At 41.7% G+C, this 19,706-nt stretch overlaps 1 long non-coding RNA gene and 1 pseudogene across 1 annotated transcript; both read left to right on the top strand.

Moving 5' to 3' along the window:
• LOC112412955 (NADH-cytochrome b5 reductase 3-like) overlaps nucleotides 1–989 on the top strand; it is a 13,640-nt pseudogene extending 12,651 nt beyond the window's left edge.
• An 8,659-nt stretch (nucleotides 990–9,648) lies between these two features.
• LOC112412961 (uncharacterized) lies at nucleotides 9,649–11,926 on the top strand. Its single transcript, XR_003005876.1, has 2 exons — nucleotides 9,649–10,087; nucleotides 10,314–11,926. It is a non-coding gene; the product is annotated as an uncharacterized LOC112412961 (long non-coding RNA).
• The last annotated feature ends 7,780 nt before the right edge of the window (nucleotides 11,927–19,706 follow it).

Genomic DNA, 19,706 nt, shown 5'->3' with positions numbered 1-19,706 from the left:
TATATATATATATATATATATATATATATAAACTGGGTTTCATCAAAATTGAAAACTTTTGTGCATCAAAAGATATTAATAAGAAAGTGAAAAGAGGCAGCCCAACTTTCTTGGCTGGGGCAGCAGCCACCACCACAGGGCCCAGCTGAGCACACTGGGCCACACGGTGCTCTCCCCAGCTTGGCTCCTCTATAGCCCTGCTATCCAGCAGTGGGCCCCAGCCATTACCTTTGAAAGCCTGGACATCAAGTTCTCACTGTGGCTTATCGATGAGGAGATCATCAGCCATAACACCCAGTGGTTCTACTTACAGCCCCATTACATCTTGGGCCTCCTCATAGGCCATCACATCTACTTTTCAGCTCAAATCCACCAAAACCTTACCATTGAGCCCTACACCATCTCCAGCCATGATGAAAGGGCTTTAGTGGACCTGGTCATCAAGGTTTACTTCAAAGACACCCAGCCCAAGTTTCCCACTGGAAGTAAAGATGTCCCCATACCTGGAAAACAAGAAGATGGAGACATCATTGAGTTCCAGGGCCCAACCTGGCTGCTAGTCTACCAGAGCCAAGGAAAGTTTGCCATCTGTCCAGACAAGAAATCCAACCCCATCAAGAAGTGAACTCTGTTCACATGATCACAGGAGGAACAAGCATCACTTGGATGCTACAGGTGATCCGTGCCATCATGAGGGACTTGGATGACACCGTGTGCCAACTGCTCTTTGCCAATCAGACCAAGAAGGACATTTTGCTGCAGCCGGAGCTGCAGAAACAAACATTCCACTTGCTTCAAGCTCTGGTACATTGTGGACAAAGCCACTGAAGCCTGGAACTACAGCTCGGGCTTTGTGAACAAGGAGATGATCCAGGACCACATTCCGCCCTGGAGGAGGAGCCTCTGGTACTCCTGCCCCAAGCCAGTATGCCTGCCTGCCCAACCTGGACCACGTGGGTCACTTCAAGGAGCACTGCTTCCCCTTCTGATGGCTGGGCACTGGCAGCATCACACCCTGAACACTCACCATGCCTTGTCCTCAACTAGTCCTCCTCTGCCAATGTTATTTAATGCTGTGGCCCCAGGTTCGGTCTGGCCTGCCTATGCCCTGGGTGGTCACCCAGCTGGGCTGACCTGAGGGGTCCTCTTGGAAGCAGAGCTCTGTTTCAGGTGGGCCACAGCTGGCAAACTTCAGGGCAAGTTCCTGTCTGGTTCTCACTCAGCCCTGTCCCTGTCCTCAGGACTCTTTGTCTCTCCCTTCTTGCCCTCTTCTCCTATTACAGGGATGAGGCTGCCATCAGCATGCCCCACCCAACCCTCCCTGCATGGGTCCACAGTCTGGAAACAAACATAAAAGTAGGGGCAGCCCAGAGCTGCAGGTGCCGGAACTGCCACCAGCCACGGTCCTTGGACCTCTGCCTGCCACCCCTCACTGTCTGCCTCAGAGCCACGACTAGGTCTCAGCAGCATCTCATACCACGTGAGACAGGGGATACCAAAAATTCCTGGCGGGGAGTGAGGAGGGGTGCTGGGAGTGAAAGGCTACCTCCCACCCAAGGGCCCAAGCAGGCCCCAGCCAGCCAGGAGCTTGGCTCTTCTTGTGGCTGGAGTGGGAAGAAGGTGTTGGCTGAGGGCCCATCAGGCTGGCACATGGGCCATCTTGAAACCCTGGCATTTTCCCCTAACACACCGAAATATTCAGGTAACCTTAGGAGCTCTAAGCTGTCAGCTTAGCAGAGTCTGATTCACCATGGGGAGGGGGACTGGGGCAGGGGATTGATGGCAGAGCTCTACCCACTCCTCCTGCCTTCACCTGCAGCGTGGGGAAGATGTTGAACAATGTCTCTTGTCAGAGAGACATTTTCAGTGGCCCCTCCATTGCCTTTAAATAACAGCTATGTTAGCCTCATGCATATCAAGTTTTTCAAAGTTATTTATAAGCAGGAAAAAATTGAAGTAAAACTTTTTTTTTAACCTAAGCAAATCTTTTTTTTTTTAATTGAAGTATAATTGCTTTACAATGGTGGGTTATTTTCTGCTGTAAAACAAAGTGAATCAGCTATACGTATACATATATCCCCTCCAGAAGTAAAACTTTGCTAATACAAAAAAAAAAAAGTAAGTGAAAAGGGAACCTACAGAATGGGAGAAAATATTTGCGAGTCATACATCTGATAAGGGTTTAATATCCAAAATATATAAGAACTCCTACAACTCAATAAAAGACAAACAACCCAACTTTTAAAATGCTCAACATCATTCGTCATTGGAAAATGTAACACAGAATCACAATAAGAAACTACTTCATACCTATGAAGATGACTATTAAACAAATAAACAAACAACAAACAGAAACAGAAATAACAAGTGTTGGCAAGGGTGTGGAGAAATTGGAACACTCATACACTGCTGGTAGGAATGTAAAATGGTGCAGTCCCTGTGGAAAACAGATTGGCAGTTCCTCAAGAAGTTAACCAGAATTACCAGCAATTCCACTCCTAGTATACACTTAAAAGAATTGAAAAGAGGGACTCAAAGAGGTATTGTATGCCAATGTTCACTGCAGCACTATTTACAATAGCCAATAAGGTGGAAACAATCCAAGTGTCCATCAACAGAAGAATGAACAAAATGTGGTATATACGTACAATAGAATAATATCCAGCCAGTAAAAGGAATGAAGTTCTGATACATATTACAACATGGATGAACCCTGAAATAAGCCAGACACAAAAGGACAAATACTGTAGGAAATACATAGAAACAGAAAGTAGATTAGTGTTTCTCAGGGGCTGGAGGGAGGAGTAATGGGAAGTTATTTGCTTGATGGGTACAGAGCTTGTGTTTGGGGTAATGGAAAAGTTTTAGAAATAGATAGTGGTAGTGGTAGCACAACAATGTAAATAATTCATGCCACTAAATTGTGCACTTAAAATGGTTAAAATAGCATATTATGTATGTTAATTTCACCACAATAAAAACATACCCTAATTGAACTGGTCTTGTTTGTCAACTCTCCACCTAATTTTCCAGCATCTTCTTATCCTCCTCCTTTGAGCCCTGTGACCTAATGTTTGATGCTGCCCACTTCTCTTGCAATTGCTTGAAGCCTTTCTCCTCTGTGTTGTAAACTTGGAACCTTGGCAACAAGTTGTACACTTGGCGACAGCTGTGGAGAAGGGTGTACCAACCAGCACCAATGCTGGCCAACCATTACAGTGTTGACAAAACTGTTGCCATGGAACATAGGGCATTAGGGAAAAAAAGTTTTAAATAATATGAATACAAAAGTATGTATGTATTGTAAAAATGTATGTACAAAAAGTACATTGAATAAAAGTTCTAGAAAACACACGTAAACCATATTTGATAGCTTTAGAAACTTGTCCAGGGAGATGAGCTTCCTTAGGGATCACCTTCCTCAATCGTTCAGGGAACAAAGCATCTTGACCTCCTGAAGCTGACTGTCCCCCAAGTATTAGGCCACAAAGACTGGGTCTGTTTAAAAGATGCTGATCCTCAATACATCTAGTCATCACCACACATGGTTACAATTTTTTTCTTGTGATGAGAACTTTTAAGATCTACTCTCTTAGCAACTTTCAAATATATAATACAGTATTGTTAACTATAGTCACTGTGCTGTACATAGGAAGTTTTATAAAATAATCTCATAAAAACAAAATCAAAACAAAACAAAAAAAGATGCTGATCCTTTAATGTCCTCTGTACTTACATTCTCTCTTGTTTTCCTAAACTTGGCAAAATGTTTGATTGATGGCTTGGCCTTTTCATAATTATCTCAAAGCATTTTTTTGAGGGTCAGAACTTTCTTTTATAAAGTGAGACCATGTACACAATAGATCCCCCCTCTCTCTGTTCTAGCCCATAGGTCTGCCTGCATTTTGTGGGAGAGTAGAGTGTAAAGTGGAGAGTAGGTTTAAATAAGAGAAGGTAAGAGAGGCACCCAGCACAGTGCCCGACACAGAGTAGGTATTCATCTTCTTGATGAGTTACCTAATTTGGTACCTAATTTGCTACCAAGCAGTTATGAACACCCACAGGCCTCCTCCATGAAAGTTTCCCCAGTGAACAGCCATGATGATTTCTCCTTTCACTACATTCCTAAAATACTTCATGAAAACACAATTCATGCTGTAGCCATTTTATGTGTACACAGATCTTGAGCAAATAAACTCTAAGTCCTTGGGGAGCCGTGGCAACATTGTGCACTCTTGCCACCCTCAGAACCTGATAAAGCCACACATGTAATTTAACACTTGTTAAATTGAATGGCTGAGAAGCAATTTGGAGCCCTGGAAAAAGCAATGGACTTGTTGCCATGAGTCTTAGGTTCAAATCCTCTTTTCACGTGTGCAAGCCTTGTGACGTTGAACAAGAAACTTCAAGGCAAACTGATAGTCAAGTTTCTAAATTGAAATAGTAGCTAAGCCCAACTGCAGTGGACTGAATGTTTGTGTCTCCCCCAAATTCATACATTGAAATTCTAACCTTCAATATGATGGTATTAGGAGGTGGGGCCTTTGGGAGGGAATTAGGTCATGAGGGTGGAGCCCTTGGGAATGGGTTTAGTGCCCTTGTAAAAGGGACCCCAAAGAACTCTCTCGTCCTCATTCCACCACTGGAGGAGACAATGAGATGGTAGTCCGCAACCAGGAAGAAGGTTCTTATCAGAACCTGACCATGTTGACACCTTGACCTCAGACACCTCCAGAACTGTGAGAAATAAATTTCTATTGTTTATAAGCCACTCAGTCTTTGGTACTTAGTTATAGCCACCTGAACTAAGACACTAACCTACTTTCAGTACAGAATTGCGGAGATTCAAGTGTGATACCATGCATGTGAAAGTGCTTGGTAATTTCTAAATTGTTTTCTTTATTCTAGGGTGGAACTAAAAAGGGGCAGAAGTTGGGGGAACCTGCTGGGCATTGATCATTTACAATCAGGCCATTGTCCCAACCAATTAATCAGTTACACCTAAAGTTAAAGCTATTTGCAACCTACTGAAAGGATGAGGAGATGGACAGATTTTTAATGGTAAACTCTTAGGTACACAAAAGCTTATACTCAAAACTCCCATTAGCAATAATGGGAGTTATGCCTGCCAGGCCCACTGAGAGTTGAATGTGATCCATAATCCATCTTACTTAACATCCTCAGTTTCCCTATAGCCCCTTCAAACAATCAGATGCCAGTGAAATGCCATAAGTGGAACTAACAGCATTGATTTTGGAGGACACTGACAGTCTCTTTCAATGGAGCTTTCCAACCTGAGAAGCCTATAGATATTTTGAAATCTTGATGTGCCTGTGCACATTTATTTTTGTTTACTGAAGGAGAAAGGCAGTCCTTTAATGTTGAGAAGGTACTAGAAGGGGATAATATATATAAATACATCAGCCAAAATATTTCCCCCAATAGTTGAATGTTTCCTTTTCTCCTTATTATATAAAAACTGATTACATTTGTTGAGCCTTTTATAAATTATAAAATCTTTCATATTGTCTGGTTTATGAGAAATGAGCAAACCAAAAGAAATTTTAGAATTTTACTGATCACAAAAGCACGAACATAATTCCTCTCCTATTCTTAGCCCACATTCATTCAGTTATCAACTCCTTTCACTTCTTCCTTTAAATATCTGGTATCTGCCCCTTTCCTTCTAGTGCCGTCACGCCCTCACTCTGGCTCTTTTAATGCAGGCCCAGACTGAGGTAGTGACTTCCTAGATGGTCTTCCTTCTTTAAAACTCACGATACTTCAATCCATCTTGCACATTCTACTTTGCATAGAATGTAAAACCTTGAGGGCAGGGACTATGCCCTATATTTCCTTATATTGTAGATTTAATGATCATATTTCCTGAACAGAAAAATCTAGACACATGATCTGGCAAATATATTTATAGAGAAAAAGAAGGAGAAATCTAAAATTGGACTTTTCTCTCCAAATCTGTGGCTATTGTATCTAATAGATGTATTCCAACAAAATGCATCCTGCATCATATATATATAATACACATGGGTCAACCTGTTGAGAACAGAGATTGTAAACTGGTAAACCAAAGCTCACATATGACCCATGGTAACTGTTTTGTCCAGCACTTAAAAATATAAATTTGAATTGACTGTCAACACTTAAAAATTGCTGATTTCATGCGAAAAATCAAGTTACTCTTGAGAAATCTAGAGATCTGAGGAGACTGGACTTTTAGAAATCAGCTCAAGCTAAAGTCCACCCAAGATGGGGAAATCTAATAAAGCTGGAAAACCCAAAGGGGGCTACACTTCCAGTATAAGGATAAACAGAATAAAACCTGCTGCACAGAAAGGGACAAGGAAACTTGCCTGTCTGGACCTTGGCATGTGGGAAAAATATATACAGCCAAGTACCAAGGAGAATATGGTTATAAATTATCAAAAGATAAATACACATACATATATTTTGACATGTGTATCTTTTGATAATTTACATCCACAAGCTGATAATCCCACACATATTTTTATAGTCCAGTTCACCCTACTTTTGTAGTTAAAAACAGGTAGAGATACTAATTTGGTCCTGGGTTAAGTAGTGACCCTGGGCAACTATAAGAATAAACACAAATGATCTCTGAATGAATGTAACTTCAATCTATATTTTGAAGAATTCCTACAGACAAAATCCAAAGAGTACGAGTTCAGAGTCAAAATCCATAAAACACACAAGTAAATGAGGCACAGAGAGTAAAAGGCAGCAGCAACAGATAACACAAATCAGACCTGCAAAATCCTCAGCTATAGAATGTCAAGACACAGAATATAAAATAAGAAGGCTTAATATTAATTCACTCGACAAAAATTTTTTGAATACCTTCTATTTTCCATGTAATGTTCTAAGCTCTAAGGACAAAGCAGCCAACAAAATAAATACCCTGGCTCTCAAGAAGATTACATTTTAGGAGAGGAAGACAAACAAATAACTTAATAAAATATGTCGTATGGCAAGTGGTGAAAAAAGAAAAAAACTAGGAGAGATATGGAGTACTACAGTAGAGACTGTCCTTAAGAGCCACATGGGGATTAGCTCTGGGTGTGAGGGATGACTTGAGAGTCCTGGGCTTCTTGTGCAACTGACATTAACAGGTGACAGAGGCATAATGAGATTATAATGGTTTCAGGGCAGGCAGTGGTAAGGAACCCCACTGTGAGTATGGTGGCTGTGGAGGGAGAATTCTCTTCACGAAAGCATATAGAGTGCTAGGCCTCTCTCTTTGCTCTTGACAATGCTTACGTGAGGGTAAGGGAAGAAATGTCCTTATCTGAAGCACAGGTTACTACAGGCATCCCTTTTGCTTCCTGCTGATGGAGGTATAGAAGTCAGGGGAGAGACTGACGTTGTTTCAAGAAAATAAAGCCAACAGAAATGACCAAGAAACTATATAGAATTGTCCAATAAAACTTCTAGGAATGAAAAAATGACAGAAATTTAAAACTCAAGTTCAAAGGGAGATTTGACGAAGCTGAAGAATTAGCAAACTGGAAATCAGATCCTAAAAAATTATCCAAATGCAGATACAAAATATGAAAGAGAGAGTGCCAGACTTGGGCAATAGAATTAGAAGGTCTAGGGGAATTCCCTGGTGGTCCAGTGGTTACGACTCTGCGCTTTCACTGCCCAAGGGCCCCGGTTCAATCCCTGGTCAGGGAACTAAGATCCCACAAGCTGCGGGATCTTAAACAAATAAAAGAAGGTCTAATACACATGTAACCAGATTCCCTAAGGAGATAGCAAAAATGAGGGAAAGGAAATATTCAGAGAAATAATAGCTGAGAACTTTCCTGAATTGTTGAAAGTCATTACCTACCTGGTCACGGCAGGCACTTGAGTTTTTGTCTATAAGTAAGTTTTTCTTAAACCACCATCTATGCAGCATGTTTTTAGACTTGGATTTGTTTTTCTGATAGGAAACTGAAGTAATGTCTGGGCATGCACCAGTATTAAAGCCACTCTCTTCAAGGTAGAGAAGAGAAATTTTCTCATGATCCAACTTACTAATTATAACTACAGCCCGCCCTTAAGTATGATGGATACAGTAGTAACTACCAATGAGTTTGGTTGATTCTCTGCAGTCTTTAACATTCTTTTGGGAGATTTCCTTTGCAAATTTTTCTATCTTTTGTTTTCCCTCCCCAGGAATGATTTGGGGGACCCATTGAAGACAGTGCCCATCAATGGGTTAAGTGGTGGAATCCAATTTTATCATGACCTTAGAGGCGCCATAAATCCCTTTCTGTTTGAGAATAAGGTCCAAACATTTTAGCATGACACAGAGGCTATTTCTTTGTCTTCTGTCCTGCTCTCCTTCCCAGGTCGGCTCTTAATATACACACACCAGACAACTCACAATTTCCCCAAATATATGAAAACATACCACCAGCCTATTAGGCCACCATGCTTTTGTACAGGAAATTCCCCCTTGACCTCATTGTGCCTCCCATCCCTTTTCAATGCTCCCCACTAACCTCCTCTCACCTAAAATGTGCTGGTATCAAGAAAGTCTACTGGTCTTTCATGATCCTCTTCAAACTGGGCATCTGGCTACCCAAAGCTTTCTCTGACAACATCTATGGTACTTTATGCTTCAGAGGGTTCATCTCTTTATCCAGGCATGTACTGGGTGCTCAATAAACTCTTGGTGAACAAATGGTATAGAAAGTCCAGGAAAACACTGGGGGGAAAAGTCAAGCTGAAAAGGTCACTGTAGGGCAATCTTTATCCCTGGTCTCAGAAATACCACTTGTAGGAAATTTACCTCTGTAAATAATTGAGAATGGACTTGAAGATTTAGCTACAAGGCTCATTCTTCATTGCTGTTTCAATAGCAAAATCCTGGGCACAATTTTAAGTCCTTCAACTGGGCTTTGGCTAAATGAATGTACAATGGCATACTAAATATTTTAAAACAAGTATGGAAAATATTTAGTGGCATGTCATGATATTTTATTCAAGGAAAAGAGTGGTTCAAGGAAAAAAGCAGTGTGTTCAGTCTGATTACATATAATGCTATACATCAAATTGTTAACAGTTTTCTGGGCGTGGGATTCCAATTCTTTTTCTTCTTTCGGATTCTGAAAAAAAAATCTAACTTTTCCACAATGAGTACTAATTATTTTTATGATTTTTAAAATGGAGAGTTTTGTTTTTAAAGGACCTTTCATGGTCCTACTACTTCCCTTTGGAGCTCCAACTCTACTAAGAGGCCATTCATATTCTCAACATTCCATGGTACCCAAGGGAAAGGCTGTCCAGATATTTTAGCCTCATTTCAGAAAATGGACCCTTGGAAGGGAAAAACAGCTGCTCCAGTCAGTAGTGATTTTGAAACCCAAGCAAACAGAGTGGATGATTCCCAAGATTTTATGATGTTAGAAAACTTCCATTAGCGTGTTTCACTTTTCAAGATAAACTCCCCTGAAAATTCTGTGCTGATATTGAAATGATTTGCCATGGAAGGACTCTATCCCATCCAGGATAGAATCCTAAAGCTAGCATATTCCTTTTTACTTTAATCTACTTTTGCTTGGACATTCCACAGCTGGAAATACACACACACACACACACACACACACACACACACACACACACACACACACGGACTTCTAACTCCCCGAGTTACCAAAAGGGGCACCACCACCCGCCCCCCCGGCCAACAAAGAGGCTCAGGCGGGGTGGGGGGTCCCCCTCTCCAGGGGTCAGGCAGGCTGTGAGCCCCAGCACTCAACTTCCTCCTCTAGCCTTCCGGAAGGTTCCCGCCCACTTCACTGCCATCGGTCACCAAGGAAGTCACGTTCTGGCCTCAGAGCTGTTCTGAAGCTTTTGGAGGAAAAGTGGGGGTGGGGGGGTGAAATGAAAAGAGCCTTTGTAGGGGCCAAGAGACAGAGCCCCCTAGCTTGGTGTCTGTCACTAATTAAATGGCGATGGGGTTAAGTGATCTTCTGTTGCGTGGATTAAATCTCTCATCTGTCAGAAAAGGAAGGGGTTGACCTAGAATGACTGCGTCCCCTCTTCAGTGTTGAGGAGGGTGAGTGCCCCGATGTCCCCGGGAGCGCTGCAAAAGGAAGGAAAAATTAACATGTGCTGAATTAACGTGTAAAATACCGTTTTATTTAATCCTCCAGCAATCCCACATGATAGGTGTCCCGGATCCCAGTGTACAGTTTGAAAATAGAGGCACAAGGGCTGAGAAATGCTTTCCAACCTTTTCAACTTCATGGTATACACGGAAAACTTTTGTTTTCTTTTTACAGCACAGTTGGGCTAATGTGTGAGCACCAACCAGAAGCAAACTGTTCCCGTCACCCCAGGAAGAGGAGCTCCAGTTCTGTTTACCTGTCCCACCTGTTACCTGTTCGCGGCTCACTGGAATGAAAGCCATGAAGCGGCTGATCCAAGAGAAGTAGGATATATCTGAGTCAAGACAGCCCTGGATTTGAGTCGCAGCTCTGCCTTGTTCGACTTCAAGAAAGTAACTTTATTTTTTTGAGCTTGTTTCCCCACCTCTTTAAGTGAAGCTAACGACAGTATGCACATCACAAAGATAGTGACGTGAGTAATGAGTGGGACCAAACGTTCATCACCGAGCCTGCACCCAGGGACCGCTCAGAGGTTTAACCCTTTCAGCGCGGCTCAAGCCCTCGCTCCTTGCGGGACAACCGGCGCGGGGCTCAGCTGAGCGCGGCGCGGCTAAGGCTGCGCGGGGGCGGGAAGGCGGCGCCCGCGGCCGGGGGAGGTTCCAGGTTTCCGCGCAGACTTCTGCGTACCCCGCCGGCTGCGTCACCATCCGAAAGGGCAGCCGGGCCGGCGAGGGCGGGAGCGAGGCGCCGCTGGAAGTCCCGGTGCTCTTACCGAAAGCGCGAGCGCGGAGTTCCCATTCGCGATCGATGCGGCTTGGCTGCGTCCCCCCCTGCATCCCCCCCGCGTCGCCTTGGGGCGCCGTTCCACCTCGTGCTCCGGCTCCCCACAGAGTCCCGGGACGCGGGCGGCGGCTGACCCAGCGCGAGAGAGGGACGGCGCCCACGCGCTTCTCAGTCCTCGGCCCCTACGGCGAAGCGAGGCGTTCTTGGCCCGGGTTGGGGGCCACCCGGAGCCCAGCTGGCCTGACCGCGCCGTAGTGCCTCGCAGTTCCCTAGTGGGGGCGGGAGTTGGCACTGCGGAAGCCTTCCCCACTTGTTTCCACCCCCGGACGGCCGCCCGACTCGCCGCATTGCACAATTCCTGCCGTGGAATTGCCGCGTGACTCGGACAGAGCCCAAAAAATGTTTCCCAGGTTACCCCGGCCGAAAAAGGAGCGGTTGGGTGTCCCGCCCTGACCTCCGGGCGCCCTTTCAATTGCATTTTTTCGGGTGACTGGGTTGCCGTTTAAAATGCAGAGGTTGCCGTTTACAAAGAAAGAAAAAGTCACTAACCGGCGGGAGCACGCGCTCTCGGTTGACGCCGGGTGAAGGCAATTGACACTTCCCCATGATATTTTCAGACAGGAAAAGTGTTTCGATCTCTGGGGGAGAATTCAGGAGCTGGTTTTAAGGCAGGACGGAGAGTGATGCTGAAAAGGAGTTGGAGACAATCTTGAGCTTTCCAAGAATCACAGTGTTAATTAGTGCCGGTGGCGCATCGTAGGTCCTGAATAAATTAGAGAATGAATGAATATTTGGAGGAGGGATTTAAATGGTTGTCTGTAAACCAATGCTTTCATTTTGCAGATGACGAAATCTAGAGGTTAAGTGATTTGCCCAAGGTCATCTACCAATTAGTGGTGGAAAGCAGGAAAAGAAACTGTCTCAATGTTTCAACTCCAATGCTTGTAATTATGAGATGGGTGTATTTTTCCTTCTTTATGAAAATTAAATGCCTTCTGCCGTAATATCTGCAAAGTCTTACTCCAGGCCCTCTTACTCCAGCCATCTAAAACAAAACAAAACGAAACAAAACAACAATCTCCAAATTCAATACATACATGCAAAAGGTTAAATGTGACAATGCCAAAGGCATATGTGAGAGACATTTTTGTCTTATTCCCATAAGCTAAGAGCACTTCTTAATCACACAAAATATGCCAACAAACATACAAACAAACAAACAAAACAGTGCTTCTGGGACTTCCCTGGTGGCACAGTGGTTAAGATTCTGTGCTCCCAATGCAGGGGGCCCTGGGTTCCATCCCTGGTCAGGGAACTAGATCCCACATGCATTCTGCAACTAAGAGTTCACATGCCACACCTAAGGAGCCGGCGAGCCACAACTAAGACCAGGTGCAACCAGATAAATAAATAAACAGTACTTCTCCAAGATGGTGTGGAAGACACCAGGTTTCCACTAACCTTACTTTTCTAAGTACAGTGTTTTGGTGTTTCGAATGGGAAGTGCTAGACCCATGAGTGACCATCGTTGTTGCTCTGAGATTGGTCAGTTGGTTTACTCAGGCTTGGAATAGATTTGTTACTCATCTTTCAAAGTAGACAAGCTGCAATCTGTGAGAACACAAGGGACTTCAATGACAGTCTTGCAGATGGCTGGACAGCTTGTTGTCTTTGAAGTTTCAAGGCTGACCAAGTATACCAAATGTCTAATTTAGGGACCAGAATTGCCCAACAAGTAGATGTGAAGATCAAAGGAATCAAAACTATAAGTGGCAATCATGAGTAAAACTTGATTCTTTTGTGGGTTGTCAAAAATGGTTTCCACAATGATGATTATGATTTCCTTATGGTAATACAATTTGAGTGCAAATTCTTATCCAAGAAAATGCTGGGTTTTCCAGTGATGGACACTACAGCAGATCAAACTATGAAATGCCTCATTTTTTAGGTCAGCCAGATACACCCTGAAATGGGGTAAACTTCTGTAACTTTGCTCTTTTATCTACCCTTCTCTACATCTGATATCTTGAAGTTAGGAACAAATACAAATTGCTAGAAAAATGTGAAATTCTAGACTGCTAGGTAAAATATATTAATTCTGGTTTGATAATCCTACACAATGTTCATGAAATCAAAGCATTATCTCCTAACATTCTAATAAGCCATTCTATTCTTCAGTAATAAAAATGTTGAACCTTAAAAAAAAAAATCATCTCCTATATTTTTCCCATATAGCAATTCCTGATTTGCCATTTTACCAGACTATCAAACCTGAACTCTAGAAACACAAATTGTTGGCCCCTATTATTGCCCTGCTTTGCTGCTTGAGAAAAGATATCTGATCAAACAAAAAAAAACATCTTTTCCAAGTCAGATCTTACCAATAACAACTTTGGATGCAAATGATAGTTTTTAATATATTATGTATTTCTTTCAATACCATTACACAGCTGGTGTTGAATTTTTTTGCAAAGAAAATATCTCAGAACAATTTCAATTGTTATCAACATTAATTAGTTTAACTATAAGATGATATTTATCAGTTATGGTACAGCATTTTGGAATTGGTTGGGTCATTAGAGAAAATGCAATTATATTCCACCTTTTTACAGATGAGAAACTGAAGGCTACTGAAATTAAGCAATATATGGAGTTCCTGACAGTCAAAAACAGAACTGAGGATTCTGATTTGCCATGTGTTTTAGAAAATCATCACCATAGCCTTCATTTCATAAGTGTGTGGTTCATACCATGTGTAAGGCATGGTGCTTAAAACTGCGGATATGAAAAGGTATAAGAAGCTCTCAAAGATTTTTTTTTTTTTTTCTTGCGGTACGCGGGCCTCTCACTGTTGTGGCCTCTCCCGTTGCGGAGCACAGGCTCCGGACGCGCAGGCTCAGCGGCCATGGCTCACGGGCCCAGCCGCTCCGCGGCACGTGGGATCTTCCCGGACCGGGGCATGAACCTGCGTCCCCTGCATCGGCAGGCGGACTCTCAACCACTGCGCCACCAGGGAAGCCCTCAAAGATGTTTTATAATCTAATTGGTGAGCTAGGCCAATGCTTCTCAAACTTTAATGTTCATAGGAATCACACAGGGGTCTTGCCAAAATGCAGATTCTGATTCACTGGTTCTGGAATGGGGCCTGAGATTGTTTTGCCACTGATATGCCCCAAGGAGATGCCAATTCTGCTGGTTCACAGACCACACTTTGAGTAGTGAAGTGTAGGAAATATAAATAGAAAGATAATTAACAGTCTAGTAACCTGAAAGTTTTGTAACACAAAATGATAAAAGCTTCTTAGCATCGGAAAATGGATGTTACAAAACTCATGCTGGTTACTTCTAGGAATGTCCCTCAGACACTCAGAGCATATTTACTGTTACAAAATAATAATCTACTTTTGTCTCTGAGAGCAAGACATACTAGAAATAACATAAATAGTGGGGCAAAGAGAAAGAAAGGAAAAAAGTGATGGCAAGAAATAACATCAAAGGAAGAGAGAGAAACAACATAAATTTTTTCAAAAGAATTTAAAACCACCACAGCCAACTATCAGTAAGTACTTCTTGAGAATATCAATGAAAATGTGGTGCTGTACAATGGATATGAAGTCAGGAAGTCTTGATGAAAGTTCTGGTCTGCCATTTAGTGGCTATATAATCTTTAGATTTATATGTAAGTTGTTTAGCTTCATTTTCCCTATCAGAAAAAAGAAAAAAAAAGAGATAAATGCTTCCAATCCCCCTGGACGGAATAATTAAATGCATTAAATAAGATGATAATGCACTTGACACAGAACTTCAGAAGAATGTACAAACTTCAAAATGCATTTTAGGGCTTCCCTGGTGGCGCAGTGGTTGAGAGTCTGACTGCGGATGCAGGGGACACGGATTCGTGCCCCGGTCTGGGAGGATCCCACATGCCGCGGCGTGGCTGGGCCCGTGAGCCATGGCCGCTGAGCCTGTGCGTCCGGAGCCTGTGCTCCGCAACGGGAGAGGCCACAACAGTGAGAGGTCCGCGTACCGAAAAAAAATAAATAAATAAAATGCATTTTAGGTTTAGAAAATGTCAGCAATCTTATTAAAACCACTGCAGTGACAAATAGTTCTAATCTTACACAAACTATTTGAGAGAACAGAAAAAGCAGGTACCCTCTGTGACTAATTTTATGAGGCTGTTATAACCTAGGTATTATAACCTAGTAAGGACAATGCATACAAAAAAAGGAAAATAAAAGGCCCATATCCCTCATTAGCATAACTACTAAAATGCATGACTAAGTTTGGTTTTTCTCAGAAGTGGAGGTTGACTGAACATTAGAAAATCATTAACGTAATTAATGATATGGACACATTAAAGGAGAAAATCATATGATAATCTCAATTTCAGAAGAAAAAAGTCTACAGCAAATATTATGCGTAATGGTGAAATGCTGAACGTATTCTATCTGAGAGCAGAAACCATATAGGATTGCCTGATATAACCCATCCTATTGAACATTATATTGGAGGTCCTAGCCGTTTTTTTATTTTTCCAGCCATTCTTTTTGTTGTACCTTGGCCTTAAAGGTAGGGGGAAAAGATACACACACACACACTAATTGGAAAGGACAAAAGTGTCATTATTTGCAAATGATTTGATTGTATATGTACAAAATCTAAAAGAACCTGTAGATAAATTACAAGAATTCATAAGAGATGTTAGTAAGATTGCAAGATACAAAATCAATAATACCATAGTAGACAGAATGATGCCCCCTACCCCCGCAAAGATGGCTAGATATTAATCCCTGAAATTTGTGAATATATTGCCTTACATGGCAAAAGTGACTTTGCAGATATGATTAATTTAGGGATTTGAGATGGGCAGATCATCCTGGATTATTTGAATGTAATCACAAGTGTACTTAAAAGTACAGAAAAGGCAAGGTAATGTACTATAAGAAGTACATTACTTCCCTGGTGGCACAGTGGTTGGGAATCTGCCTGCCAATGCAAGGGACACGGGTTCATGCCCTGGTCCGGGATGATCCCACATGCCACACAGCAACTAAGCCCGTGCGCCACAACTACTGAGCCTGCACTCTAGAGACCATGAGCCACAACTACTGAGCCCGAGTGCCACAACTACTGAAGCCTGCATGCCTAGAGCCCATGCTCTGCAATAAGAGAAGCCACTGCAATGAGAAGCCCATGCACTGCAACGAAGAGTAGCCCCCGCTCGCCGCAACTAGAGAAAGTCCTCGCGCAGCAACGAAGACCCAACACAGACAAAAATAAATAAGTTAATTAATTAATTAAAAAAAAAGAAGAAGAACTTGACCTGCTGTTGCTGGCTTTGAAGATGCAAAAAGGGGGCCACAAGCTAAGGCATGTAAGCGGCTCTAAAAACTGGAAAGGGGGACTTCCCTGGTGACACAGTAGCTAAGAACCTGCCTGCCTGTTTGAGGAACCCGAGTTCGATCCCTGGTCCCAGAAGATCCCACATGGCGGAGGGTGACTGGGCCCATGCACCACAACTACTGAGCCTGCGCTCTAGAGCCCACGAGCCACAACTACTGAGCCCACGCACCACAACTACTGAAGCTCACGTGCCTAGAGCTGGTGCTCCGCAACAAGAGAAGCCACCGCAATAAGAAGCCAGCACGCCGCAACCAAGGGTAGCCCCCACTCTCTGCAGCTAGAGAATGCCTGTGAGCAGCAACGAAGACCCAACACAGCAAAAAAAAAAAAACTATAAAGGGCAAGGAATAGATTCTCCCCTAGAGCCTCCAGAAATGAACACAGTCTTTCTAACACCTTGATTTTAGCCCAGTGAGACCCATTTCTGTCCTCTAAACTACAGAAATGCAAGATATTAAACTTCTGTTGTTTTATGCCACTAAGTTTGTGGCAATTTTTTACAGGAGCCTTAGAAAATAATACAATTATAAAATCATTTATTTCCAAATACCAGCTCATAAATGAAAATTAAGAAGATAATATCTATGACATTTGTGGTAGCATCCAAATTTATTTTAACAATCCAGGAATAAATCTAACAAAATATATGCAAGAAAATTATAAAACTTTATTGAATGTTGTTAAAGAGAACGTAAGTAAATGGAGATATACTATGTTCATGGATTGGAAGACTTAACATTTAAGGATGTGAATTCTCCCAAATTGATCTATAGATTCAATTGCAATTCCAATCAAAATCCCAATAGACACTTTTTCAGTGAAACTTGACAACTTGATTCTAAAATTTATATGTAAGTGCAAAAGGCCAAAAATAGCCAAGACACTCTTGATGAAGAAGAATAAGATAGAGGACTTGCTACCAGATATTAAAATTTATAAAGTCATAATAATTAAGATAGTAAGACGTTGGTCCAAGGATAGAAGAATACATCAATGAATTTGTAGAGAGAGCCCAGATCTAAATCAATATGGACAAAGAGGCACTACAGAATAAAGGAGAAATGACAGACCTTTCAGTAAATGGTGCTGGAATGTTTCGGTATTCATTACAAAAATGAAATTGGACACTTACTTCATACCATACAAAATAATAATTTCTAGGTGAATTAAAAATCTACTGTAAAAGGCAAAACTATAAACATTAAAAATATATATATAGGAGAAAATATTCATGACCCTATGGTAGGGAAAGTTTTCTTAAGACATAAAACATATAAACCATAAGAGAAAAGATTGGTAAATTGGACTGTAATAAAATTGAGAACACTTATCCATCAAAAGACTTCATAAAATACCTACCATCAACTGGCAGAAGAAACATTTGCAACACATTTAAGTGATAAAAGAGTGGCATAAAAATCAAAACTACAATGAGGTACCACCTCACACCAGTCAGAATGGCCATTATTAAAAAGTCTACAAATAACAAATGCTGGAGAGGGTGTGGAGAAAAGGGAACCCTGCTACACTGTTGGTGGGAATGTAAGTTAGTGTAGCCACTATGGAAAACAGTATGGAGGTTCCTCAAAAAAACTAAAAATGGAGATGCCATATGATCCAGCCATCCCACTCCTGGGCATATATCTGGACAAAACTATAATTCAAAAGGATACATGCATCCCTATATTCCTAGCAGCACTATTTACAATAGCCAAGACATGGAAACAACCTAAATGTCCATCGACAGATGAATGGATAAAGAAGATGTGGTACACATATACAATGGAATATTACTCAGCCATTAAAAGGGTTGAAATAATGCCATTTGCAGCAACATGGATGCAACTAGATAACATCATACTAAGCAAAGTAAGTCAGAAAGAGAAAGACAAATGCCATATGATATCACATATGTGGAATCTAAAATATGACACAAATGAATTTATCTATGAAACAGAAACAGACTCACAGACATAGAGAACAGACTTGTGGCTCCCAAGGAGGAGGGGTTGGGGGAGGGATGGAGTAGGAGTTTGGGGCGAGCAGATGCAACCTATTACATACAGAATGAATAAACAGTAAGGTCCTACTGTATAGCACAGGGAACTATATTCAATAACGTGTGGTAAACCATAATGGAAAAGGCTATGAAAAAGAATGTATATACGTATAACTGAATCACTTTGCTGTACAGCAGAAATTAACCCAACATTGTAAATCAACTATACTTCAATTAAAAAAAGGAACAAAAAGAAGAACATAAAAAATATACGAAGTATACTTATGAATTAGTAACAAACAGACAAACACACAATAGGAGAATGGGCAAAAGACTATCAAGCAGATACTTCATGAAAGGGGAAACTCAAATAGCCACTAAACACATGAAAAGATGTGCAACCTGATAAGTAAGGAGGAAAATGCAAAGTAAAACCACATTGAAGGGACTTCCCTGGTGGTGCAGTGGTTAAGAATCTGTTTGCCAATGCAGGGGACACGGGTCCAAGCCCTGGTCTGGGAAGATCCCACATGCCACAGAGCAATTAAACCTGTGTGCCACAACTACTGAGCCTGTGCTCTAGAGCCTGTGCTCCGCAACAAGAGAAGCCACCGCAATGAGAAGCCCACGCACAGCAACGAAGAGTAGCCCCGGCTCTCCGCAACTAGAGAAAGCCCACGCACAGCAACAAAGACTGAACGCAGCCAAAAAAAATACATAAAATAAGTAAATTTAAAAAAAAACAAAACCACATTGAAATATTTTTACATACCCACCAGATTGATAAAAAATAAGTCTGACCATTCCAAATGAGATGCTGTGGAACAATGGGAACTCTTATTCACTGCAGATACGAGCATAAATTTGTACAAGCACTTTGAAAAAGAGTTTTGCATTACCTCATAAGACTGAATATGTACAATCCTATGATGCTACAATTCTGCTCCCAGTTATTTACCCTAGTCTAGAAACTCCGGCACTAGGAAACATGTACATGCGTGTTTATAGCAGCATTGTTCATAATGATAAAAAACTGGAAGCAATCTAAATATCCACTAGGGTAGAATATATAATTATTATTGTATATTTATAAAAGGAACTACCATACAGCGATGAAAACAATGAGCTAACAGCTACACACATCGACACTGATAACACAAACACAATGTGCAAGCCCCAGAAGAAAACATACAATATGATTTTATTTATACTAAGCTCAAAACAGATAAAACTAAATACTACTTTATTTAGGGATGCACAAAGGAAACTAAAGAAAACCAAGGGAATGATTATCCTAAAAATCAGGACTTTGGTATTACCCCAGTGATGTAGGGAGGGAGAAGCAATTGAAGAGGCCTATAAGGGGAGTTTTCTTCCAC

Source organism: Neophocaena asiaeorientalis, unplaced genomic scaffold (assembly GCF_003031525.2).
Source record: "Neophocaena asiaeorientalis asiaeorientalis breed wild unplaced genomic scaffold, Neophocaena_asiaeorientalis_V1.1 scaffold135, whole genome shotgun sequence".
Lineage (NCBI taxonomy): Eukaryota > Metazoa > Chordata > Mammalia > Artiodactyla > Phocoenidae > Neophocaena > Neophocaena asiaeorientalis.
The sequence above is the reverse complement of the archived record's forward strand: the minus strand, read 5'-3'. Positions and strand labels throughout refer to the sequence as shown.